Source organism: Myxocyprinus asiaticus, chromosome 2 (assembly GCF_019703515.2).
Source record: "Myxocyprinus asiaticus isolate MX2 ecotype Aquarium Trade chromosome 2, UBuf_Myxa_2, whole genome shotgun sequence".
Taxonomy (NCBI): Eukaryota; Metazoa; Chordata; class Actinopteri; order Cypriniformes; family Catostomidae; genus Myxocyprinus; species Myxocyprinus asiaticus.
In genome coordinates this window covers 67,595,760-67,623,047 of record NC_059345.1, presented here as the reverse complement: position 1 = coordinate 67,623,047, position 27,288 = coordinate 67,595,760, and the positions used below count along the sequence as shown (strand labels likewise).

The 27,288-nt window shown below is 42.7% G+C and overlaps 1 protein-coding gene across 12 annotated transcripts in view; it reads left to right on the top strand.

Moving 5' to 3' along the window:
- Positions 1-27,288, top strand: part of LOC127454472 (receptor-type tyrosine-protein phosphatase delta-like) — a 590,598-nt gene that overhangs the window by 142,489 nt on the left and 420,821 nt on the right. For all 12 annotated transcript variants that reach the window (XM_051721784.1, XM_051721752.1, XM_051721766.1 and 9 more), the window contains exon 4: positions 19,107-19,180. The gene's annotated coding sequence lies outside the window, so the exon portion shown is untranslated. The remainder of the gene's footprint in view (positions 1-19,106; positions 19,181-27,288) is intronic.

Below are 27,288 nucleotides of genomic sequence, written 5' to 3'. Positions count from 1 at the left end.
GACACACTAAAAACCCGGATTTGTGTGATTTTGTGCAATGGGAAATCTTATGGAAATAAACATAAAATAAACATCTAAATAAATAAATACAAAAAAATATACCCAACTGGGTAACAGGATTGCAATTTGTTTTTGCAAATTAGCATAAATGGATCTGTCACTCAGTAGGAGTTATATAGTTTGGGATCAAATGTTTGTTTGTAGTTATTGATAAACGTAAATTTCACATAAATTGAATTTTTGACCTTTTTATCATTCTTTTTCGACAGGTTTCAATGGTTGTGCTTGATAAATGCAGTCAACACTAAAGTATTTGTCAAAATTAAGAAAATTAGTTGAAAAAAAATGTGAAAAGAATTGAGAAAATCAGAAAATTTGATTATTTATTTGTCGTCCCACCATGCTGTAGAAAGGGTCCACAAATTATGTCACTTTCTTGTCACAATTTGAAGGAATGTTATTTATTTATTTATTATAATCATGCGGTAACAGCGTTGCACACAAAATCTGGAAAACAATTAAATATTTTTGATAATTGAAATGAGTTAATAATTAAAGTCTGGTTGACTATACAATAATAATCTATATGTTAGCATTAGTTAATGTATTAGATATCATGAACTAACAATGAACAATAATTTTTCACAGCATTTTTTCATTTTGGTTATTGCTAATTTATGTACTGTTGTTCATTATTAGATGATGTTAGCTCATATTGCATTGACTAATGTTAACATATGCGATGTATTAGTGTATGTAGAAACAAATATTAACCAAGATGAATACTGTAAACTTATTTTTCATTGGTATTTCATGTTAACTGTTGTTATCTTGTGTTTCGTAGTCTGTCTTTGTGTGAGCGCACAGTTTCGGTTTAATTCTCTGCCGTGCACTCTTCAGTCTGTCTTGTTTCATGTTGGGAGCATGGTGTCTGGATCCTGACTTCCTGTCTGGTTCGGTTTCGGTCTGTGTCGGGATCTGGACACTCATGCTCCATGTCTGTCTGTTATTGACATGGGTGCATCGCGCTGATATCATATTGGCGGCATGCACTTGCATCAGTAGTTTATGTCTGTCTCTCGCGAACAGGGGTGCGCCTCGCATCGCGCTCATGTTGCGCTGCGCACCAAGGTCGTGAGCTGTCTTCTTGTCGTGCTGAGGTTTGGTCACTTCGGTCTGAGATTTCGGATTTGTGTGTGGCCGAACTCTCGCACAGATGTACTGACTTGTTTTTGTCACCTGTTGCATGCATGTATGTTCAGGTTTCGTTTAGTGTGAGAATGCATGGCATCACTTTGTTTGGCGTTGCTACGCATTCTCTCATCTTGTTTGTTGGTTGGAATGGGCGTATATTGCCTTATTGTCTTGGCGATGTGCGCTCATGCCATTCGGGTGTTTTTTGACTTGTGAGAGCACGTGGCTTTGTTTTGTTTCTGTATCACCATGTGTCTCTCTGTCTTACGTCATACCCCGCCTCCTTGTTTGCCCATTATTAGTTTATTAGTCACACCTACCCTGTCTTGTTAACCTGTTGATTTCTCTCCCTCTTTTAGTCTCCTTGTGTTTGCTGTCCATTTCCAGTCTTGTTTTCTTCTCTCATGTCGGTCCTGCCAGTTGGTCTGTTTACTCCTTCCCTGGTTCTCATAGCCCAGTCCGGTCGGTCCTGTGCCCCGTTTTCCCTACCCCAGCCTGGATACCCTTTTTCCCCTTCAGGGAAGTTTATGTTTATTTTACCCCCTCGTGGGAGTTTTAGTTTGTTTTTGCTCATTTATGTTGTATTTAATAAATCCCTGTTTTTGAACTCTGCTATTGGGTCCTGTCTCTGACATTCTGTGACACTTCTAACACCAAAAACATGGAATTTGTGCCTGTAATGCTTAAATTAATCGGACACCAGTGTAGCATATTCTTGGAGTGTGCCAAAATGTGTTCTTGGTAGGAGAGCTGGTTGGTCAGAGTAATATAATTTTAGCTTCTAGAATGGAGAAAGGCATTGTGCTTCTAAAAAGGGAATTACTGGTTTGTCACTGTCTCCTACGCATCTTCTTTCGTGAAAATATGTACAGAGTTGAACCTTCTGAGGCAGCAATGACCAATTTTTAGAGCATAAAACATCTCAAAAAAATATTTCTGTGGCTGCCAAATCTCTAGAAATAGGCAACTTTTGGGACATTCAAAATTGGCGGCCAATATTGTTACTTAATATTGATTATAAAATCCTACCACAGTTCATTCAAGATGATCCAATTCAATTCGCTGAAGCACTGCTAGATTTCAAACTGATCCGACTCTTCTCACACCCTCAAACTTACACATTCCTACCTTTCAAACACAGTGGCTGGGCGTCTTTAGAGTTTTAGATGGACCTTCCTCACTGTCATGTAGAAGATGAGGTCTTGTGATGAATCTATCTGCCTGTGTGCTGTGGTGACAGATGGCTGTCGATCCATCAACAGCTTTGCTCAAACTTCTGCAAAAGGTCTTATGGGAAGGTCTTTCTCTTGGATGGGCTTCACTGCTGCCATCTCTGTTGATTGATTTGGCAGACAACTGTTTTGATTATGCAGTGTAACTGGCAGAGTTGGGGAGTATCTAACAAAACGTAGCAATATTTATAATAAATATTTAATTAAATGCAGTTGTTCAACTCATTTTCTTTTCTTTTTTTTCTTTTTATTAGTTTTTCTTAGTATTTAGCACATATATCTGTTCAAGTTTAATGCTGTCACCCTCATTCTCATCCTCATTGTTTTTGGTCCAAATAAATACTAATAATGGTGATATCATCTGATTCAGAAATGTATTTAAATGTATGTTGCCCCCTTGAAGAACTTAAATGCAGTTGCCTGCTTTTCTTTAGTAGGTTGTAGGTGTTGTTAACTACTTCAAAAAAAAAAAAAAAAAAAAAAAAAATTAAAGGGTAGCTATAATTTACCAATTAAAATTATGAGTAGCTTAACATCTTGAACAACTTCAGAATATTAGCAATATCCCTTGAATTGAATGCAAACTAAACCTACAACAGAAGGAAGATTTACAACTGGACAACAATCCCATATTCCTACAAAGTTGTTGATGTCCTTACAAAATCAGGTGTGCACGCAGGTGTTATCAGTATTTTTGTATTGCTTTCTTGTAAAAAAAAGTCTTGTTTTCAGGAAAACTTTTATTAATAAATCATTAACAAACAATATATAATGCTTAACATATCATTAGTTAATGCATATTCAGATAGAAATATGAGATAATGCGCTTGTTAATGTTTACTAATGAATTTAACTAACATTACATAATGCTTAATCATTAGTTACTTCAAATACAAATATTATTAAACTTTCATTCCTATATGGCTTTGCACTTTTTAACAACTATAAATTATTTTAACAAATGTTACGTAATGTTAATGAAATTAAAATATTAAAAGCCACACATTTACTGTTTGTTTATGTAAGCATGCTTTTACTATTTACACATCTTTACAAATCATTTATTAATTATTTGTTCATATGTTTGCAGTACCCAATCTAAAGTTGAAACTATTTATACATTGTAAATGTTTATAAAGGTTTACTAATGATTATTTAGTACATTTATGGGCTTTGGACTTTGAGCTACAATAACAAAGTTTGTGTAAGGTGTTGTTTGTTAAATTTCATTGTATGCTTGATACAGACATTAATAACACATAACAACAATAATAACAAAACTTACTTTGGGAGCAAAACTTTGTGTTTATTGCCTCAATAACACATTTATAGTGTACTGTATCCTTAAACAGAGAATATTCATTTCATCATTAATGAATAAGAGAAAACAATAAAAATTATCAAGAGAGATAGAAAAAAAATACATCCTCATTTTCCAAAGCCATGTTAAACAAATAACTGTGTTACCTTAGTAATCAACTGAAAAATATAATAGTAAAACATATTTTTTTTTTTAAATATAAAAGTCTTTACCTTGCGTAAAAGCAAATAACACACATTTTAGAGTGTAACGTGTGCTGGCTGCTGACAATGATGGCAATGACGAAGACGTGAAGATGAAGAACCCAAGTGCAGTTTATTTTCAAACGTGAACACCAATAACCCTGACTACAAAACAAAACATGAACATGGATTAAACTAGACTAGACTTGACTTGACTAGACTAGACTTGACTTGACTTGACTTGACTTGACCATGGCTTGACAAACACATCCGATAACATTCAATACTCTACAAATAGACAATGCAAACATGAGGGCTTAAATACAAGACATGGGAGAACCAAAACCAATGAACAAACAGAACTGATAACAAGATAATTAAACAATAAACCAATGAAAACATGACACATGAACATGGAGGGAAAACAGAAATCACATGACTAGGGAAACAGGAACACATGACATGAAACAGGAACTAGAATTTCAAAATAAAAGACGTGAATCAACAGAATACACCTGACAAAGAGTTACCAACATAACTATTTCAACTGTACTATTCAACACCCTCACCCCCTCCCCCGGTCGATGGCCAAACGTTGGACAGTCCACCAGTCGGAACCTCTACGGATTTCCTCCCAATGCTCACATTAAACCTAATAATTTTTTACATTTGTGATATACACAATTGAGTCCTGTAACAAATCTGTTATTAAGGCAATAAACAGTTTTTCTATAAATGTAGGTGTCACAAATCCACCTGACCTTCCCGCCACAAACACTGAACCTTCCCGCTCCCCCGAATACTGATCACCCGCACCTGTCTCCAATCACCGTGTTAATCAGCTCCTCTATATAACACTCCACTCTCTCTTCAGTCTTCGTCTGGTATCAAAGCAGTATACAGACTCACTTACCTTCTACTTACCTGACTCTTCAGATGCCATTCCAGTGTGCTCCCTCGACGATCCCTCTACAGCGCTATTCCAAAATTTGTTCCAAGTCTCCTTTCCTGCGTCTCCCTCCCTTGGTGTTATCCTCCAACCCAAGTAATACTTCTACCTGCAAATACAATAACCTCCATCAAGTACTGTTGTCTGTTCCAGAACCAATCTGCTCACTCACCACTCACCTGCCATTTGCTGTCTGTGTTTGTGTTTGTTCAAATAAATACCTGCTTTTGGGTTCACCACCATCTTCGAGTCTGGGTTACTGTTACAGGATACCAGACCTTCAAAAATCATGAACCCAGCAGGTCCGGATCCCATCCAGGAGCTGGTTGACACACTCCATTGAGCACTAACCCCCTCATCTAACCCCACTGCCCCGCCAATCTCGAACCACACTTCCACAATTTCTTCACCGGTCTATTCTGCCAGTCCTTTGGTCAATCCAGCGCCATACTCCGGATCGGTGGAGAACTGCAGCGGCTTTTTGCTTCAATGTTCACTCGCCCTAGAGATGCAGCTGCATCTATTCCCCATAGAGTGGTCTAAGGTGGTGTATATCATCAACTTGCTCTCTGGATGAGCACTGCAGTGGGCCCAACCACTTTGGGAGCAAAACAGCCCCATTGCTCAAACTTTTGAGAGCTTCACTTGACACTTCAGAGAGGTTTTTGGACACCCTACGGGTGATACTTCTGCTGGTGAACAACTCTGTAATCTTCATCAAGGTAAAATCTCCATCCAAGATTACACTCTCAAGTTCTGCACCTTAGCAGCCTCCAGTGTATGGAATGAGACTGCTCTACTCACCACTTACCGCCAGGGGCTCAACCCAACGCTGCGGCTGCATCTCTCATCATTTGATGACACCATGGGGCTCGAGCGCTTCATCCAACTTTCCATCCGAGTCGCCAATCAAATGAAGCCCTGCCTCAATGAAGTGCCCGCCTTGCAGTCTCCACCTGTTCCTGCACGATCACCCTCAATCCAATATTCAGAACCAGGCAGGGAGCCTATGCAGATGGATGTTTCCTGGCTATCATTGGCAGAGCGCCAGCGTCGGTTGACCCAGTGGTTGTGCCTGTACTGTGGTGGTAAGGGACACTTCATCTCAGCGTGTCCCCATGTTACTTACTCTAAAGTTTGTTCCTCTCCCTTGTCTACCAGTGTGATGCTTACTGCTCCCAACTTTTCCCTTACAGTACTCACACTCCTCGACTCTGGGTCAGCCGGCAACTTCATCTCAGATGCGCTCTGTCACCAACTACAGCTCCATCTGCGGCCATGTCAGCCCAATCTAGAGATCCACTCCATTATTGGCAAACCCATCGGCAGAGGTGTGATTCGTCATTGTGTGGGTCACGTGACGCTCCAAGTCGGGTGTCTGCACCACGAAAACATCACCCTCCTGGTTTTGGAGAACTCCACCACTGACATCGTGTTGGGACGGCCATGGCTCGAACTGCATTCCCCCATCATTTCCTTGTCTTCCAGCGACGTCTTAAAGTGGGGCTCCCAATGCTTTCCTACCTGTTTCCCCAATCTTCCCATTCCAAGGCCCTCGACTATCACCAAGAAATCTCCTCTTTGTCTAAACTCCACCTCCATCGAACGTCCTATCCGCTCCAGCTCTGTGGAAATCCCATCCTGTTACTCCCACTTCCAGGATGACTTCAGCCCACTCCGCGCCTCACAACTTCCTCCTCACCAACCTTGGGACTGTGCGATAGACCCTCTCCCCGGTGAGCCAGTGCCCCGTGGCAAAATATATCCTCTCTCCATCCCTGAACAGAAGGCCATGGAGGAGTACATCGAGGAGGCTCTCAACCAAGGCTACATCTGACCTTCCATATCCCCTGCTGCTTCGAGCTTTTTCTTCATGGCGAAGAAGGACGGAGGTCTTTGGCCCTGTATTGATTACCGCTCCTTCAACAAGATAACAGTAAAGTTCCGATATCCACTTCCCCTCATCCCGGCTGCCTTGGAACTGCTGAGAGGAGCTACCATCTTCACCAAGCTGGACCTGCGCAGCGTGTATAACCTCATTCGAATCCAGAGGGGAGATGAATGGAAGACCGCCTTTGTAACTCCAACCGGCCACTATGAGTACCGAGTGATGCCGTATGACCTGGTCAACGCCCCCTCCGTGTTCCAGGGCTTAATGAATGAGGTGTTCTGTGAGTACCTCCATCGATTCATCCTCGTTTACATCGACAACATTCTGGTGTACTCCCGGAACGAGACTGTGGCAGCGGGGCGTGGTTGAGCGCCTGTCCGGAGAGAGAGAAAGCGGTAAGAGCGCTTACACCTGAGCTAAAATATGTCTAACACCTGTCTCTAATTCCAGTGAGCGTGGGGAGAGCGGCATATTTACAGCCACACCACCGCCAGAAGGCAGAGAGAGAGCGAGTCAGAACACAAGCTTGGTGTGTCTGCTGTCAAAGAGGACTGACTCACTGTGTGACTGTGAGGCCTGATCATTATTTTAGTTTGATTGACGGTGTGACCGTGGAGCCTGTGTTTTGTTTAAAGTAACGTATTGGAGAGAACCTGTGTTCCGGGCCCTCCTTCCTTGAATGTTTCACTGAGACCGACCATCGTCAACACGTCACGCTAGTGTTGGAAAAGCTGAGGGAATACCATCTGTACCTCAAGGCTGAGAAATGTTTCTTTCATCAGTCGTCCCTCCAGTTCCTAGGTTACAACATCAGCCCTGAGGGTATCCAGATGGACGAGGGGAAGGTAGAGGCTGAGCGATCCTGGCCCACTCCTACAACCATCAAGGAACTCCAGCACTTCTTGGGTTTTGCCAACTTCTATCGTTGCTTTATCAGGAATTACAGCTCCCTCACAGCCCCCTTAACCCTCTGGGGTCGACAGATGCACCAGCATGTTCTGCTGGATTTTTTCCGCATAACAGCAGAAACAACTTAAAATACTCCGTCATTTTTGGGCAAACAGATAAGTGTAAGTCATCATTACAAACAATAAAGGGTCTACTTTTATTTGTGTACACTCACAATAACAACAAAACCTTGTGCTTTTGTAAAATAAAGAAAATAAACAGGGTGCGCTTTCAGCTGTCTCTGTCTCCACGAGCATCTTTCTGAAACACGTCAAAAAAATAAACTGAAACTCCGTGAATACTTACCACACAAACATGAAACAGATGTCTAAAGAAAGCTTAAAATGTCTACTTTTAAATAAAACAATTCAAATTTAAAACAAATATTCTCCTGCAATGTAATCTGTATGAAACAAAGCGATGTACAGTTTCTCCTGGCTCAGCTCATTACCGCTAATGTGATCACACCCACCAGCAGAGCGCGCTATTCATATGGTAATGTGCTGAGGTGATCAAGGCAAATGGTAAACGCCCCCAGCAGTGCCTTAAAAAACATCAAGTTCATCATCAGATTCATTCACTTTTCTGCACGTTTGAAAGATGGCACGCTAAACAGGTGAGGAAGCTCTACAGATGGTCCTAGATAGTGACGAAGAGTTCACATTTTCCTCAGAAGAAAAGCGGGACTCCGACGAGGAACGTTTACATTTTGAAGAGCGCCTTGATCCAGCCGAGGATACAATTTCGGATGAGTAAGTCATTTAGTTTTAATTACATTAGTTGACATGCTATTTTATATAAACATGGACATATTTTACTAGTTGGACTATTTCCAGACTTGCCAGCCAGTATTCAGAGTATTGAAATTTGAAATATGTCCTAACAGGCAAGTTTTAGTTACATTTAAATGCTGTTTCGGCTAAAGCAGGTATTTAAATTGTATGCTGTATGATATAAATATGATATGTAATATGATTTAAAAATAATATGAATGTTTAGATTATATTTTAACTAGTGTTTATGCTGCCTCATTATCATCAACGAAGCTTGTGCTTGCAAATATCTGTTCGGGTGTAAATGTGTAAAATGTGCTGTAAATATGCCCATATTAGTAAATCAGCATATTAGAATGATTTCTGAAGGATCATGTGACACTGAAGACTGCAGTAATGATGCTGAAAATTCAGCTTTGATCACAGGAATAAATTGCATTTTACAATATCTTCAAATAGAAAACAGTTATTTTAAATTGTACAAATATTTCACAATATCACTGTTTTTGCTGTATTTTGGATCAAATAAATGCAGCTTTGGTGAGCAGAAGAGACTTCTTTTAAAAACATTACAAAATCTTACAGATCTAAAGCTTTTAAATGGTAGTGTAGGTCTAAAGTTTTTAAGTTAAGTCTTTATGTAAAGAAAATGTATAGTCAGATTACTTCTTTTAACTTTGTGATTTTGTGAATAAGCTACAAACAATACATTCAATCATTAAGTCTCCTCACATTCATTCTCTCTCAGGGGAGGGGTCTTTGTCTCCTCAGGTGTGAATCACATCAGTATTCATGATCATCCACGCCTCCTCGCATATGGCCTTTCTAACACTAAAAGTGTCTTACAAAAGTTAAATGACTATATTGTTTTGTATGAGTTCTCAAAAGTCTTGTGAACAAATGTTTAGTATGTGTTATATGGCCTTATTTCAGTGACTTAATTTTTGTTTTTTCAAAATCCATATACGTTATTTTCTCAAAAATACAAACATGTACGTACATGTTGTTCACATATTATTGTAGCCCAGTTTGTGCTGAATACAGTGTTATCAGACTTTAACTATTAATATGTTTTTAAGCAACTGAAAAAAGCACAAATGTCAAGGCATGTCAAAACTTCTCCAGGGCCCAAAACACCCTCAGACCACAGAGGGTTAAAGCCATTTAAAACTATTTCCTAGCTTTAGTGGTGTAGTAATACAATGATAACGGAGTGCTGTATGTACACACTGGCTGACATGGATTTACTTCATGTCACCTAACTGGCTCATATTACACATAAAAATTATCTTTTGCCACCACCTGCTGGCTAACATATATAATGTAAAAAAAAGACAAACAGTAGCTCTTAACACATCTGCACTGCTCTTACACTTTAGTTTAGAATGGCACGAACACAAGCGGAGTGATACACGCAGTGAAGCGTCCAAGTGCTGATGGTGTCAGACCATCAGTGCTCATGGAATGTCTCTCGTCCAATCAGATTCGAGAACCGGAACTAACTGTTGTGTGTATATATTATATATATATATATATATATATATATATATATATATATATATATATATATATATATATAAAAATAACAGTAGAGACAAAAAACTCCACAAAGCACAATTTGTGAATATTAGATGTGACCTAAAACTTTTATGTGGCTTCATGCAGCGCATGCAGTTGAAGAGACTGTAAGTGTATATTTCAGCCTTGTTTTCATTCCCATCAGAAATCTAATATACCGCTACTGTGAATAAGGTCTATGGCTATTAAGTCATCAGAATGTTGTGCATTTGACCATTGGCGTACATCTGGGAAATTAAACGAATATAGCAGTTAATACATAATTTTTTCAGATTTTTCCGATTCACAATGAATGGATGTGGCTAGATTTAGTTTCTGTCATCATTAATGCACACATTGACAGCAGAGTAAAGGGAACTCTTTGACGGGTGTAAAAACTCCCAAGGATTACTTATCTTGTGTCTCCCTCTAGTGGACAAAATTGATACTACATCCTGAACTGTCATTCAGTGTTGAATTACCTGATAATTTTAAAGTGTTGCTGAAAACAGAAATTGATGAAATTTGTCATGTCATCAGACTTTCCTGGTGAGCATGACACAAATTACCAAATTTGGCTGAATAGATCCTGTGGATGCCATGGACACATTTGTTTTGCTGTCAAATTTCAACTGCTTTGATCACAGTTATAGCACCCCCTAGCATTATAAATTGTCAGAATTTTGAACATGCCCTCAGAATGTTCTGTTGTCCATGTGTTTTAAGTTTTATTAAGTTTGATTATCAGAAGATACTTGCCAATTAGTCATTATAAGCCACTCCCAAAAATGTATTTCCTCATATTTTACAGAATAAAAATTATTTTGATAACTTTTTGTCAGGAGGGTCTGTAGATGATCTAAAAAAAATAATTATTCATGCAAATAGGACAAACGGCCTAGGGTAAGTTAAAAAAAGTAGGTTTTTTTAAAAATAAAAGTGATAGAAAAGTTCTTGCGGAAATGGAAATCCATGTGACCATATGATTTGGGGGGCACTGAAGGATTCAGAAAAACTTTTTATGGTTCCAGAGTTATTTGTAAAAACGTTAATTAGTTTACTATAGTGCCACAGTGGGGCCAAATCTCGCAAAATTTGATTTACAGCTTTGTGTACAGACCATTCTTGTGTATAATAAGTTTCATGTCCATCAGCAATTAGTTATTAGGTGCTGAAATATGATTGGCTGCTTGTGGCCATTTTTATTGATTTGTCGAATCGATATGTTAAAGATATGTTAGCACTTGAACCAAAGAAGATGCATATTTAATTTGAACTTTGTCAATTAAATGACTTCAGACTTATGACAGTTTTTTAGTTGTAGCACCCCCTATGGGTGAAAATTTGTGTGTATCCTCAAAATGTCCTGTTGCCTATGTATACCAGGTTTCGTTTAGTTTGGACTTTGCGTTGAGTAGCTATTGATCAATGAATCAGTTTGTGTTCCACTGAAGGAATTTTCACTTCATTCAGAAAATTCAGAATGGCACACGAAATTGGCGTAATGGGCAAAAATCTACCCATGTCGATCAGGTTATTCATAAGCAGTTTATGGCCATTACAGCGATAAAGGAACGCGGTTTAAGTGACATGTTGTGACCAGTTCTTTTAAGAATGACGTAATGTTTTATTTCTGTAGCGCCAATCTCTCACTTTCAGCATAGATTGGTCCCTGTGAAGTTGTGATCAGCTCTTTTTATGGACCATCTCGCAGACGGTGTAAAATGTGGACAGGTTTGGCTAACAGACTCAACTGAAAATCAAAGATCCTCCCTGGACTCTGGAGAACAGCGAGATTCTGAAAGGATTGTCGGAAGAACACATCCGTGACTGGATAAAACGCCATCTGCTGCCGCTCCAGCTCATGAAATTACAATACACAGAAATGTGACGTGGTGATCTCTCTTGAGCAGACACAAATTATGATCTTAACAGATGCATTCTTTCCTGAATGACTCAAAATAATGCACACAAGCCACAAGAGCGGCAATTAGAAGGACAGGTAGCGGAGAGAGGAACATTTTATTGCTCTCACAGAGCTCAGGAGACGAAATAGAGTTGTCAATTTTATCTACTTTGTCTTAGATTGTCTTCAGGTACCATTGTCTCCTAAATGTCTTTAATACAATAAAAATAGACACAAATGGGTCAATTGTTGACATACAGAAGACAGCACAACTCATATCATCTGCTCTTGATAGAAGATGAATTTGATAGGAAATATCTGAGTTCATGTTGAGATCTCTGGATCCAATTTTGCTTCTCAAATAAAACAGTTTTTTTTTTTTTGCAGTGTGAAATAAGTAAACAAACAGATAGCAAGAAAGCATTGTGTTCTTCTCTCGGAAGAAATGCGGAAATGTCTGGCTTCTAATTTCTTCTCTGTCGGCATTAACCAGAGATCACTCTACCGACGGAAAGGTACAACATAAACTCACTGACGCAAAACTAGAAACAATTAAAACAAATTTGCCCGTAGCAAAAAAAAGTGGGGCATGTCCGGTGAACAAAGGCATGCGAGGCAGAGATCAGCTTTGCTTAGTACAAAATCAGTACTGATTCACTCCTGAGGATCTAAACTCGTGTCTTTGATGCACTGAATGTATTAAGAGCTGATACGAGCACTCGCGTACTGACAGCGGCTTGATCCACTCACTGTCTCTCTCTCTCTCTCTCTCTCTCTCTCTGTTTGAATGTTGTAGCATTCTGTAAGTGTTTGACGAGTTTTGATCGTTTTATATTAGGTGTCTTTAACTACTTTGTTCTTAAGTGTTAAAGAAATGAATCATTTGATACAATACATTTGGAACTTATTGTGTACATTCATGTTGTAACAATTATACATTTACATTGTACATGGAACATTTAAAGTACCTGCTTGTTATAACATCTGTAATTACACTGTTGACCCAACCCCACCTCTAAAACTACCCATACCTTAATCAATGCAAATTGTGCAAACGTTTTGCAGAACAACACATATGTACACAATAAATGTTTACTTTTCAATGTAAGTACACAGTAAAGACACCTGCTATAATGTGTGACCCTATTTTCTATTTATTTGATCAAAATTATGACATTACATTATTATTTATTATCAATAATTAATGTGTATTAAAATATACAAGGGCACCTAATAGTTGGGCACTTTTGTACACAAACTTAAAAATGTATGAATTTAATTGAATTAGATGTCAAAAATATCAAAGCATTCAACTGCAAACAAATGCTGCTCAAACTTCTCTCAGAACTAACTTTAAATCTAACTTTTCTTTGAATAACTTTTAATCAACTCATAGCAAGAAAGATTTTTTTGAGAATGTGTCAAGTCAGTTCCACTCAAGCTATCTATCTATCTATCTGTCTGTCCATCTGTCCACCCACCCACCCGTCTGTCCATCAGTCCGTCTGTCCTTCAATCCTTCTATCCATTCATTCATTCGTCCGTCTGTCTGTCCATCTGTCTCTCCATCCATTCATCTGTTATCCATTCATCCGTCCATCCATCTGTCTATCCATTTGTCCGTCTGTCTGTCTGTCTGTCCATCTATCTATCCGTCCATCCATTCCTCTGTCTGTCTGTGTCTATCTATCTATCTATCTATCAGTCTGTCTATTAGTCTATCTGTCCATCTGTCTGTCTGTCCATCCATCCAACCGTCTGTCTGTCTGTCTGTAATTTTCTTGTGAATTGCAGATATCATTAGTTTTGGTTTGAAAGACTCAAACGTGTCAGATATGTTCTTGTTAACTGGACAAGTTGTTCAGAAGATCAGACGGATAACAGACGAGGTGAAGAAGGACAGGAAAGAAAGGAGAAACATGCAGCAGCACAGGAAATAATGGCAGAGTGTGTGTATGTGTGTGTGCAGGGCGACTGAAGGTGAATGTTTATGAAGTGAGTTTACTCTCATTTATCTGTGAAAAACTCTGGATCCTTGAGTCATTCACTACAGATCGCTCTTGTTTTTAATCTTTTAGAGGTCACTGATATCATTTTCTCTCTGATGCTGTTTTTTCTTAGACTATTTCATAAATCAGCTCATTTGTGCACCTGACATCTTTAGAAGTTTTACTAAACTCACAGTGTAATATAAAACAATAAGCCACGAGAAGCTTCACTTCACGTGTCAAATAACACCCCTTAACCATGTTAAATCACTGTAATGCATTTTCAGTGAAAATGGTAATCATAATTCAGTTGACAGTAGACTATGTGCATAGTGTAAACAGTGTATATAGTGTAGATATTGTAGACAGTGCAGGGTTATTATAGTTTTGAAAATTGCACTAGTTTTAATTTCGTTTTATGTTTTGCTTTTCAATTTTAGTTTAGTTCGATTTAATGGCACGTAAATAGTTTTTATTTCATTTTTATTTTTTGAAAATGTCTCTTTTTAGTTTTTATTTAGTCATAGTATTGTTTTAGTGTTCAAATGTTATAACACAACAAAACACTTTACATTAAGGTTGCATTCGTTAACATTAGTGAACTACATTACTTATTATAAACTAACAGTCAACAACACTCAGGGCCAGCTCGTTCTATAGGCAATATTGGCGACCGCCTAGGGCCCCGACATACCTGGGTAAGGATATCATTTTCTCCATTATTGTATTTAGTTTTAATTTGTTTTGTAGTGCACATTTATAGTTTCAGTTTAGTTTTCTTTTTTTTTTTTTTTTTAAACTTCCATTTTTATTTTACTTATTTACTTTTCAAAGGTGTTGTGTTGTATTGGTGTGTAGTGTTGTACTGTTGTTTTACTGTGTTGTTTTCTTGGGTTGTGTTGAATATGTTGTATTGATGTATTATATTGTAGTGTTGTATAGGTGTGGTATTGTGTTGCACAATGTCGTGTTGGTGTAGTGTGTTGTAATTAGAGATGTGCGAGACTAGTCAACTAAACGGTTCTTATGCTGCTAGTTGACACTGGAATTACTAGTTGGTTACTATTTCCCCTCCTTTAACACAGTGAAACCTTTGGGAATATTACAGCAGCTTGTAATGTATGACAGACACATTAAATAAAAGCATAAAATAAATAAATAATAAGTTGTGTCTGTATGGTTGTTTAGTTAACAGTGTGTTTGAGTGAAATTCTGCAAAATCTCCAGAGATGTTGAATACATTACAGTCTTAAAATAGAAGCTTAATAAGAACATAAACAATATTCACACACCATATAGACACACACACACACACACACACACACACACACACACTGAGCTGGTGAAGGCCAAATGCAAAGATATATTACAGACTTGTCTGTCTATCTATCTATCTATCTATCTGTCTGTCTGTCTGTCTGTCTGTCTGTCTCTATAATGGAGTGGTGACAGTGTAGTGGACTAAAGCACTGAACTAGTAAGCTAAAGGTTGTTGGTTCAATCCCCACAGCCACCACCATTGTGTCCTTGAGCAAGGCACTTAACTCCAGGTTGCTCCAGGGGGATTGTCCCTGTAATAAGGGCACTGTAAGTTGCTTTGGATAAAAGCATCTGCCAAATGCGCACACGTGTGTGTGTGTGTGTGTGTGTGTGTGTGTGTGTGTGTGTGTGTGTGTGTGTGTGGGTGTGTGGGGTGTGTGTGTGTGGGTGTGTGGGTGTGTGGTGTGTGGGTGGGGGTCAGACTCTCTGGTTATGTGTTATTACTGGTGTAACAGCACCCACTAGTAGTGAGTCTGTGAACTGCAGTCATTTGCACACTACAGAGAGTTTCATCTGTGATTCAGTTGCTCTTCTTTCATTCTTTGTCTTTTTTCCTTCTTTTTTAATATAGACCATTATTGCCATTTTTGGCCATATTTTCTGCAGCTCTCTCTTTCTCTGTCTGTCTTACGCTGGTAGATTTATGAATATTGCTCTTTTCTCCTCCCCTGCTGTCTGCCCCACTTAAACACAGCCAGAGATCACTAAATTAACTCACAATTATGTGTGTGTGAGAGAGAGAGAGAGAGAGAGAGAAATATATTATATATTTGCATGACCTAAAAATGCCCTTTTTATGGATTTTACGCAATCCATCACTAGATTGATAGATAGATAGATCGATAGATAGACAGACAGACAGACAGATAGATAGATCATATCAGCACTTGTATCTGTCACATTGAGTCCCTTGAAAAAAGCCAAACGCACTCGCTGTCATCTGTACTCAAACTCATCTCAAATAAACATCCAATACACTCCAAACACACTCACAGTAAATATAGACTCAGCCACAAGCTCAACACACACACACACACGTAAATGACACCAGCTTCAATGTAGTTCAGTTACTCAGACATTTGAGTAAAGTGTAAATGTGTGACGCGTCTCATGTGAATACTAACATACTGATGATGTCTGAATTAATACAGAACTCTGTAATTAACAGAGTTTTGAAACCGTCAGAAATTATCACAGGACCAGACGGCCGTACGACACTTAAACAGCTGTTTCTGAAGAGAGAGAGAGAGAGACAGAGACACAATTGGAGAGCGAAATACAGGCAAAAAAGACAGACATACAAAGAGAGACAAGTGCAGTGAGAGATATACAGGTAAAGAGCGATAGACAGGCAGATAGACAGACAGGCAGAGAAATAGATAGGCAGAAAGATACTGTAGATACTGTAGGCAGAGAGAAAGACAGACAGAGAGACAAGTACAGAGAACATACAGGCAGAAATATAGACAGGTACAGAGAGAGGCAGAGAGACAGACAGGCAGAAAGATCGACAGCTGCAGAGAGATAGACAGGTACAGAGAGACCAAAAGGCAGAGAGATAGACAGGCAGAAATATAGACAGGTATAGAGAGAGACTGACAGGCAGAGAGATTGACATGCAAAAAGATAGACAGTTACTGAGAGAGACAGACATATTTTGAGCTGATTTGGTGAGAGAGCGGTTCGTTTGAGAAACAGTGAGCAGCGCTCCCACAGCGCTCTGACAGAATGGTGTCAAACCTGCGCGCTAGTGTGTGTGTGTGTGTGTGTGTGTGTGTGTGTGTGTGTGTCACAGTAGGAAACAGTGTGTGCAGCCACATCTCTTGCTCAAACTCTTCAGCACAAAGCAGTTAATTAGCGGCAGGGCCAAAATTAGCACACAAAAGTGAAGTACATCAAAACAGAAATGATCCACAATTCAAGTGTTTCCGCTCAGCACAAACATCTGAAGAAAACATCAACCAGCCATGAATACTGCAGTGCTCTGTTTGTACTGAAATAAACTAGTTCTTTAACTGTCTTCATGAAGTCACCAAGAACCGCCCACTATGAGACTAAAATCATCTGTGAATAAATGTTGAGATTTCACTCAGCAGTGATTGAGTAGTATAGTGGAGAAGATTCACTGCATGCTGAGAGTAAAAGTTTGGTTTGACTCATTCTGTGTAATGTGTGTCCAAAGACGAGATCCACACAATCCATTTGACTTTGAATAATGTCTCTTTTAATTTCCTTTCTGGTTTTAATGGTCAGTTGTTGATCAAAAACAACAAAAATAAGAACATTTAATTCTAATCACACATAGTACAGATGCAATCAAGAAGCCATTCGACTCCACTCTTGTTAATATGCGCTCAACCAAAACACTTCTGTGAGACGCTCGCTGAACTGCTGCTGTTCTTAAAGAGACGGTACCATTTTAGCACATGTTCTGCCAATCAATTAAAATACTTGTAAATGGTACAAATCATGCATGTAAACAATCCATATGTAACAATCAATATACTGTATTGTAGTGTAAGGAAAATTCCTGTACACAAGAAAGGTGGGTCGATCGTAAACACAGCTTGCTGCTTATCACGTACCATGTAAAATGCCCTTTATGCATCTTTGCTTGAACAGGAAATTACGAAATCTCTGTCCTGCCTCAAATGAAACGTATTTTCACTCATTTGTGAGTTTGAGTCACCACGTTGTGTTTCAGGTTGTCAGATATCTGAGGTGGAATCACTTTTGACAGCAGTCCGTTAGCACAACTGTTTTGCTCTAAATCACTGAACTAATTATGCACACTAATTAATACATTTTCTAACGGGGTGGCGCTAAAGTCTTTGTTGGCCGTGCTAATGAAAGGAGTGTTTAGATCTGTGAATAAACACAGAAGAGGAACTTTGATGTGCGGAATGCACAGATATGTTTGCATAATTAGCCGTGATGCTAAATAAAACGCTAAGCTCTGGAGACTCGCATGAGATGAAAACAGCAAACTGACTCTGTAGAAAGGATGTTGTTTTATATCTGCTTGTCCTCAGAGACATATTTCTCACATCTGACAGTGTGTGGACAATCGGTTTATAAAACTGAGGGCTTTTTGGGTTTAATACACTGATTCTGAAAGTACATTTTTGGAAGATTTTATATATTCAATCAGACAAACAATTACTTAAACAAGAGTTAATAAAGTGTATTGTGCCATCTTAAACTAAATTTATAAATGTTTATATATTTTGCTGCATAATTATGGTCTTAGAAATGGTAACAGGGTAGATGGCAGTATTGAGTAAGTTACTCAAAATAAGTAATCCACTACAAATTACTAATTACTTATCAGAAGTAAATAAAAAAAATCATAAAAATTTAATCGCATTACTAGCTGCTTTTTAAGTTACTTTCTAAAACACTTTTCAAAGAAAAGTTTTTGTTTTTCGGGTCAACAAAATCAAAATAATGTCTATATTTTCTTGTTCTTTGTTGCACACCCTTCAGCTGTCACAGAAACACAAACAGATGTACATATGAACATATGAACTCATATTTTATATGTATTATTCATAATACTATTTTAGAAAGATGTGAAACCCAAGTAATGTACTTAAAAGTAATCACTTTAATTGAAAGTCAGTAACTGATTACAGGAATTTAAAATGTTACAGGTTACACTATGTTTTTAACCAAAAGGTATTTACATTACAGTAAGTAATTACTTTGTAATCAGATTTCACTCAACACTAGTTGGCATTTGCACACCCGTGGCTACATCACTGCCACTGTCCCGCTTAAATTCCACGTTTTCACGTTTTAATTCTAAAATGTGACCAACTTCTGTTATTTTGTTTGTCTTTCAGGGAAATTCTGAGGAGTTTTATTCTTTCAGTTCCTCTGGCCGGATACAGCGCAGATGACGAACCTTTCATGAGTGGTAAGACAAAAAAAAATGCATCTTCTACTCTAAAACACAATTCATTTAACCCTTTAATCTCGGAGGGCCCGCAAGAAAAACAATCGTTAAAATATTACTAACTACAGTCTTGACCAACACAAAATAGGTATCATTTGAAAGCTTAGAAGCTCTACTTTACAGTGCTTGTAGACATTATGACCAGAATTGAACAAGTGCTTTGAAATTTGCAGACAAATCAGAACTGTTCTGTTTTGATCATTTATACAAAATTGCACTGTACATATTATTGTAATCAGTAAAAACATCAAACTGATCAAATAGCCATGTGTCATATGTCGTTGGAAAGCTCTCAAAGAGTAGAATACAACCAGCCTATTTTTTCTTACTCACAAACAAAAATATAGCAAGTAATAGCTAAGTGTATGTCTTTGACAATTATGTTGGTGTTGCTTATATGCCACGTTTTCACTTATAACTTCACGAAAAATAAATGGAACTTAAAATAGATATTCCACATGAAGCACAATGTTACATATGGACACTATGATAAATTGTTTTTGTAATGTTATAACTTTTGATTGCTTTGTCATATCAACACAAAGTTTTTCTCAGATACAGTTGACATGATTGGGAACAAATCAAAAGCAGTTTTTTGGAGCCACCTTATTTACACCCAGAAATACACTACTGGTCAAAAGTTCCCTGTCTGTCACTCACTCGAAGTTGTGTCGATGTAGTGACACTAGGGGTCACTCTTGGGAGCCCGAGACACCTCTGGTCTTTGATAAAAGGCCAATGAAAATTGGCGAGTGGTATATGCATGCCACTTCCCCAGACATACGGGTATAAAAGGAGCTGGTATGCAACCACTCATTCAGGTTCTGATTTTCTCTTCGGAGCTGAACGGACATGCTCATTGAGCTTAATACTACTGTTCATTCACCTCTGCTGGATCTGACGGCGCATTTCAGCGGCTTCTCCCTCCTCTGCACTGGTGCACTGCAGAGAATGCCCCTGGGCGCTTCAGCAGAAAAACAAGAGAGTATATTATCTGAAAGAGCTTTTCCTCCTCTAAAAGAGTATATATTTCTCTAAAAGAGCGGCACACACGGAAAATTTTAAAGATGCCTTTCCGATTGTGTGTTATTCCTGGTTGTCTTTTGTGTCTGGGCGCGACCCACACAGAGGCAGCATTTGTGGATTCGTAAGAAAGCAAGCCACCCCAGCGGCTCCCCGCCTCGGTCCTTCTACTTACGGGTATGAGGCCAGCGCAGCTAGCACTGGGGGCAATTTGGGGACCCCAATGGGATCGTCTCTTCCGGGTATCCCCCCGCGGACCTCTCATTCCCCAGCACACTCGTCTGCCCCAGTCGGGCTTCCGGATGAGTTCGCCGGCTCGTCTCACGGCTTCTTGTTCAGAGCCCGCGAAGATGATGAGCTCTCGAGCGCAGCATCAGAGAGCGGGCTTGTCCAGTCGGATGCAGAAGCTTCAGCTGGGCTTCCCCCTTCGGGGATGATTGCCCAGTCACAGGCCGATGCCGAAATGACGGACATGCTTTCCCGGGCGGCCACAAGTGTCGGGTTAGAGTGGAACCCTCCACTCTCCCCTGAACCCTCACGGCTTGATGATTGGTTCCTGGGCTCGTGGCGCCGCTCAAAGCAGCCACGCCCTGCTCCAGTGCCATTCTTCCCAGAAGTGCATGAGGAGTTGACGAAGTCATGGGAGGCACCTTTTACTGCCCGGCCCCGATTCCGCAGTTCCCCCGCTCTCACTACCCTCGATGGTGGGGCGGCCAGGGGCTATACGGCGATTCCCCCGGTGGATAAGGCGCTCCCGGTGCACCTTTGCCCGCAGAGCGCCGCCACCTGGTGCGGATGCCCTAAGCTCCCATCCAAGCCCTGTAGGCTCACGGCATCCCTGACAGCTAAAGCCTACAGTGCTGCTGGACAAGCCGCCTGTGCCGTGCACGCCATGGCTCTCCTGCAGGTCCACCAAGCCAAGGCGTTGAAAGAACTGCACGAGGGTAGTTCCGCCCCAGATTTGATGCAGGAACTGCGCTCGGCGACCGACCTCGCTCTCCGAGCGACGAAGGTCACGGCGCAGTCTCTCGCACGGACGATGGCCACACTAGTGGTCCAGGAGCGCCTCCTTTGGCTCAACCTGGTCGAGATGGGTGAAGCCGACAAGACACAGTTCCTTGCTGCCCCCATTTCCCAGACTGGCCTATTCGGCGACACCGTCGAGGACTTTGCGCAGCAGTTCTTGGCGGTGAAGCAGCAGACGGAGGCAATCCGGCACATCCTGCCCCGGCGTGGCTCAAGATCCCACACTCTGTCTGCTCGTCGCCAAGGGTCTCCACCTGCGGTGACTGCACCGGCTCTGCCGCAGCCCGCCCCTTCGGCCCGGCCCCGGCGTGGAGCCCAATGCAGGAAGCAGACGCCACCCGTCTCACAGCCGGTGCCTAAGAACCCACAGAAGTCCTCAAAGCGCCCCTGAGACGGGCGACTCAGGGACGAAGGAACCCACTCACTTGGAGCTGGTAAAAAGACCACTCCATCCCCCGGTGGAGGGCCGGGTGGAAAATCTTTTGTTGCCTTTTTGTTTGATTTTGCCGCATGCCCAAGTGGCTGCAGTACCCAACAGTTCAGCAAAAGAGCGGCTTCCTTCCTCCCTGGGTCACATAATCGGTGTGTACGGTCATCACCACGACTACCGTCCATGGGTTTTTTCTTGCAGGATTGGCGCTCCAGCAGTGGCCTTTCTGCCCCTGAGTGCCCAGCTGTGGCACACAGTCGCCCCCGATGTGGCAGTCTCCACGGGTTACGAGGACAGGCCTCTTCCTCCCCCGTCCCAGGCTATTCTGGGGGTGGTCACAAGGAGCCAGGTAAGTGCTTCGATGTCCCTAGACTCAGCACGGCCACGATGTGGTGTGGCACCTCGAGCTCCGCCCCGCCGCAAGGCCCCACCTGCCAGTACGTCCGACAACGTTGTCCCCTTGGTCCCCCTTGCGCGGAACTTGGATGCGTGGCTCGCGCTTTCCAATCCATCACGATGGCTGAACCGGACCGTCCGACTCGGCTACGCGATTCAGTTCGCCAGGCATCCGCCCAGGTTCAGCGGTATTCACTTCACCTTGGTCAAGGGTGAAAACACTGCCACCTTGTGCGCGGAGATCGCTTCCCTCCTACAGAAGGGCGCAATAGAACCTGTCCCTCCAGCCGAGATGAAGAAAGGGTTTTACAGCCCCTACTTCATTGTACCGAAAAAAGGCGGTGGGTTGCGGCAGATCTTGGACCTGCGAGTACCGAACCGGGCCTTACACAGACTCCTGTTCAAGATGCTGACGCAAAAATGCATTCCGGCGAGCGTCCGGCATCAAGATTGTTTCGCGGCGGTAGACCTGAAGGATGCATACTTCCACGTCTCGATCCTTCCTCGACACAGACCCTTCCTGCGGTTTTCATTCGAGAGTCAGGCGTATCAGTACAAAGTCCTCCTTTCGGCCTGTCCTTGTCTCCTCACGTCTTTACGAAGGTCGCAGAGGCTGCCCTTGCCCCGTTAAGGGAGTTGGGCATTCGCATTCTCAACTATCTCGATGACTGGCTAAGCCTAGCTCACTCTTGAGACATGTTGTGCGCTTACAGGGACCTGGTGCTCTCACAGCTCAGCCGACTAGGGCTTTGGGTCAACTGGGAAAAGAGCAAGCTCCTCCCGGTTCAGAGCATCTCTTTTCTCGGTTTGGAGTTGGACTCAGTCTCCTTGACGGCGTGCCTTACGAACGAGCACGCCCAGCTGGCCTGTTTGAAGGTGTTCAAACAGAAAACAGCGGTTCCACTGAATCTTTTTCATAGGCTCCTGGGGCATATGGCATCCTCGGCGGTGGCCATCCCGCTCGGGTTGATGCATATGAGGCCACTTCAGCACTGGCTCCAGACTTGAGTCCTGAGATGGGCATGGCACCATGGGACACATAGCATGGTCATCACGCCAGTCTGTCACCGTCATTTTAGCCCTTGGACCGACCTCTCGTTTCTACGGGCAGGTGTTCCTCTAGAACTGGTCTACAGGCACGTCGTGGTCACGACAGATGCCTCCAAGATGGGCTGGGGCACTGTTTGCAACAGGCACGCAGCTGCCGGCCTCTGGACGGGTCCACGACTGCATTGGCACATCAACTGCCTCGAGTTGTTGGCAATTCTGCTCACCCTGCGGAGGTTCCGGCCATTGATCCAGAGCAAGCATGTGTTAGTTCGGACAGACAACATGGCAATGGTAGCATATGTCAACCGCCAAGGTGGTCTGTGCTCTCGTTGTATGTCACAACTCGCCCGCCGTCTCCTCCTCTGGAGTCAGCAGCACTTCAAGTCGCTGCGAGCCACTCACATCCCGGGCAACCTCAACACTACAGCGGATGCGCTGTCATGGCAGGTTATCCTCAGGGGAGAGTGGAGACTCCACCCTCAGGTGGTCCAGCTGATTTGGAGTCGATTCGTACGGGCACAGGTGGACCTGTTAGCCTCCCAAGAATGCTCCCACTGCCTGCTCTGGTACGCCCTCACCGAGGCTCCCCTTGGCATAGACGCGCTGGCACACAGCTGGCCCCCTGGCCTATGCAAATATGCATTTCCCCCAGTGAGCCTGCTTGCACAGACCCTGTGCAAGGTCATGGAGGACGAGGAGCAGGTCGTCCTGGTAGCACCCTACTGGCCCACCCAGACGTGGTTCTCGGACCTCATGCTCCTCGCGACAGCTTCCCCCTGACGAATTCCCCTGAGGAAGGACCTGCGGTGGTAGACACGATCACTCAGGCTAGAGCCCCTCTATGAGGTGCCTGTATGCCTTTAAGTGGCATCTGTTCGCTAAGTGGTGTTCTTCCTGACGCGAAGACCCCCAGAGATGCGCAGTCAGATCAGTGCTTTCCTTCCTGCAGGAGAGGTTGGAAGGGAGGCTGTCCCCTTCCACCTTGAAGGTGTACGTTGCCACCATAGCAGCACACCATGACACAGTCAACGGTAAGTCCTTAGGGAAGCACGACCTGATCATCAGGTTCCTAAGAGGCGCCAGGAGGCTGAATCCCTCCAGACCGTGCCTCGTTCCCTCATCGGACCTCTCTGTAGTTCTTCAGGGTCTACAGAGAGCCCCCTTTGAGCCTTTGCAGTCAGCTGAGCTTAAGGCACTCTCCTTGAAGACTGCCCTCCTGACTGCGCTCACTTCCATCAAGAGGGTAGGTGACCTGCAAGCATTCTCTGTCAGAGAAACGTGCCTGGAGTTTGGTCCGGGTTACTCTCACGTGATGCTGAGACCCCGACCGGGCTATGTGCCCAAGGTTCCCACCACCTCTTTTAGGGACCAGGTGGTGAACCTGCAAGCGCTGCCCCAGGAGGAGGCAGACCCAGCCCTGTCGTTGCTGTGTCCGGTGCGTGCTTTACACATCTATGTGGATCTCACGCAGAGCTTTAGAATCTTTGAGCAGCTCTTTGTCTGCTTTGGTGCATAGCGGAAAGGAAGCGCTGTCTCCAAGCAGAGGATCACCCACTGGCTCATTGACACCAAAACTATGGCATATCTCGCCCAGGACGTGCCGCCCCCGGTAGAGCTACAAGCCCATTCTACCAGGGGTGTAGCGGCTTCCTGGGCCCTGGCCAGAGGTGCCTCTCTAAAAGACATTTGCAGAGCAGCGGGCTGGGCAACACCCAACACCTTTGCAAGGTTCTACAACCTCCGGGTGGAACCGGTTTCGTCCCAGGTAGTGGCACGCAACACAAGCGGATAAGCCCGGGATAGCCAGCCGGGTGTATCGCTTGCACATAGCGCCTTCCACCTCGTTTTGAGCTGAAGACGTGCGCCATTAATTCCCAGTAGTGTTCACAAGTTTGTTCCCTGGTTGACTTCCTCCGAGCCCTGTGGCAGTTGAGTTTTCAGAGAGATTTGCTGCCAGCCCAGTACACGGTTCCCTGTAAGGCTAACCCCATGCCATATATTTATATATTTCTTCCGCTATTTCGTTTCTCTGTCAGCAAACTGCGTCTTCCTTGGGCAGAGCCCCTCTGCCCCAGTTTCCATGTTTGTAGTAACTCCTCCCCCATTAGGCAGGATCTACCTTGAAGACTCTCCACATAGTTGGAAAGACCATGTGCCGTATCCTTCCACTTAAATATCCCCCCCTCTCTTTGGGCAAGGTGTGGTCTCCGCTGTGTCTTTCCCTTGGGAGGGACACCACCCGACTAGACCTGGCGGCCCAGTTGGATAATTCCCCCTTCTTTTTTAGGGAGTGGAAAAAAGATAAGGGGAAAAGAGGCCACAACTGGGTTAAGCCTGTCTCTATCTCTTGGGTAGTCGACTTGTCCCCAAAAAGGGCCGTTCGACACTCATAACTATGTTAGGTGATGTTACGTGTCGACCTGGTGTGCTGGCTATGAGGCACACAGTAGTCTGCCCACCACACACCGCCAGTTCACGTAACACAGTTCAGCCAATTGTGGCATTTCATATAGGGACCCCTAGTGTCACTACATCGACACAACGTCAAGTGAGTGACAGATAGGGAACGTCATGGTTACTTGTGTAACCTCCGTTCCCTGATGGAGGGAACGAGACGTTGTGTCCCTCCTGCCCCAACACAGAACTACCCGCTGAAATGGCCAGACCTTATATTGGATCCTCAGCATAAAACCTGAGTGGTTGCATACCAGCTCCTTTTATACCTGTATGTCCGGGGGAGTGGCATGCAAATACCACTCGGCAATTTTCATTGGCCTTTTATCAAAGACCAGAGGTGTCTCCAGCTCCCAAGAGTGACCCCTAGTGTCAGTACATCGACACAATGTCTCATTCCCTCCATCAGGGAACGGAGGTTACACAAGTAACCATGACGTTTTGAAACACTCATTCTTTATTATAATTTGTTTTCTTCATATTTTAGAATAATAGTAAAGTCATCAAAACTATGGAATAACATAAATGGAACTATGGGAATTATGTTGTGACTAAACAAAACGTCCTGGTTACTTTTGTAACCTCCGTTCCCTGATGGAGGGAACGAGACGTTGTGTCGATGTACTGACACTAGGGGTCACTCTTGGGAGCCCGAAACACCTCTGGCTTTGAAAAAAGGCCAATGAGAATTGCTGCGCTCGAGAGCTCATCATCTTCACGGGCTCCGAACAAGAGGTCGAACTCGCTGTGAGACGAGCCGGCGGACTCATCTGGAAACCCGATCGGGGCAGACGAGCGTTCTGGGGAATGGGAAGTCCGTGGGGGGATACCCGGCGGAGGTGGCCCCATTGAGGTCCCCAAATCGTCCCCATACCCGTAGGTAGAAGGACCGAGGCGGGGAGCCACGACCGCAACGTTGCCATGGTCATGTTCTCGCAATGAGTACATGACCCATCCACGAACGCTGTCTCCGCGTGGGTAGCGCCCAGACACGAAAGACAGCGATCGTGACCATCTGAAGGCGAGAGATAACGAGCGCAACCAGGAATAACACACAAACGGAAAGGCATCTTTAAAAAGACATTCTGTGTGTGCCGCTCTTTTAGAGAAATATACTCTTTTTTTCTTTTTTAGAATATACTCTTTTATTTCTGCCGAAGCACCCAGGGGCATTCTCTGCAGTGCACCAGTGCAGAGGGGGAGAAGCCGCTGAAATGCACCATCAGACCCAGCAGAGGTGAATGAACAGGCGTGAAAATTCAGCTCAGTGAGCATCGACTGTTCTGCTCCGAAGAGAAAATCTGAATGAGTGGTTGCATACCAGCTCCTATTATACCCGTATGTTCGGGGGAGTGGTATGCCAATTTTCATTGGCCTTTTTTCAAAGACCAGAGGTGTTTCGGGCTCCCAAGAGTGACCCGTAGTGTCACTACATCGACACAACATCGAGTGAGTGACAGATAGGGAATCCAAAATAAATCAAATCTGTGTTATATTTTAGCATCTTCAAAGTAGTCACCCTTTGCCTAGAATTTGCAGACATGTACTCTTGACATTTTCTCAACCAACTTCTTGAGGTATCACCCTGGGATGCTTTTTAAACAGTATTGAAGGAGTTCCCATCTATGTTGGGCACTTATTGGCTGCTTTTCTTTATTATTTGGTCCAAGTCATCAATTTCAAAAATTTT